The following is a 725-nucleotide window of genomic DNA, read 5'->3' as shown; positions in this document are numbered from 1 at the left end:
TGACTGGCAAACAGACAACCATTACATTCGACAACTCACAAGGAACTAAAGAAAAACTAGGGCTATATATACACACAGGGGGATAGCAAGCTTAACAAGATAAGACACACCTGGGGAGACTAATCAAGGGGAACCAATGAACAAACGGACTACAAACTGACTACAAACACCACGGGAGACAGGAAGTGACATAAAATTCCAGGGCAAGGCACAGAGAGCATGAAACAAAAACAAGAAAGAGTTGATTTGTGAGGAGAGCAATCACGTTTATTTTCTAAAACCAAAATAAAACTGAACACCTCAAAATTACATAAAAAACAAACAAACAAAAAATCAATATCCTTCAAAAAGGTTTCTTCAGTGTAAATTTTAAATAAAATAATGTTAAGTAAAATTAAAATGCCAAATCCTTCTTGTACTGGCTGTGCTGGTTTGGGCCTCATTGCCAGCTGCAGTCATGTCCTCATCTCATATATAAAACACCTCTGATTCACAAATACTTGCTAAGGAACTCGCATTCACATAAAGTAGCCTTGTTGACAAGTTTGGGTGAGTAAGGGCAAAACGCACAAAATGCAGTATTTTCAGTGACCTGTAATAGGCAGTATCACGTCTTTTGTAGCAGAAATAAACTGCTGCAGAAAAAGCTAGGTCCATGCAAAATGTAATGTGTAACTGCAACACTCATTTCAAATGTAGTGGAGTAAAGAGTACAGATACTCATT

This window comes from Sinocyclocheilus anshuiensis, unplaced genomic scaffold (assembly GCF_001515605.1).
Source record: "Sinocyclocheilus anshuiensis isolate Anshui unplaced genomic scaffold, SAMN03320099.WGS_v1.1 scaffold63, whole genome shotgun sequence".
NCBI classification, from domain to species: Eukaryota; Metazoa; Chordata; class Actinopteri; order Cypriniformes; family Cyprinidae; genus Sinocyclocheilus; species Sinocyclocheilus anshuiensis.
This window is presented reverse-complemented; position numbering follows the sequence as displayed.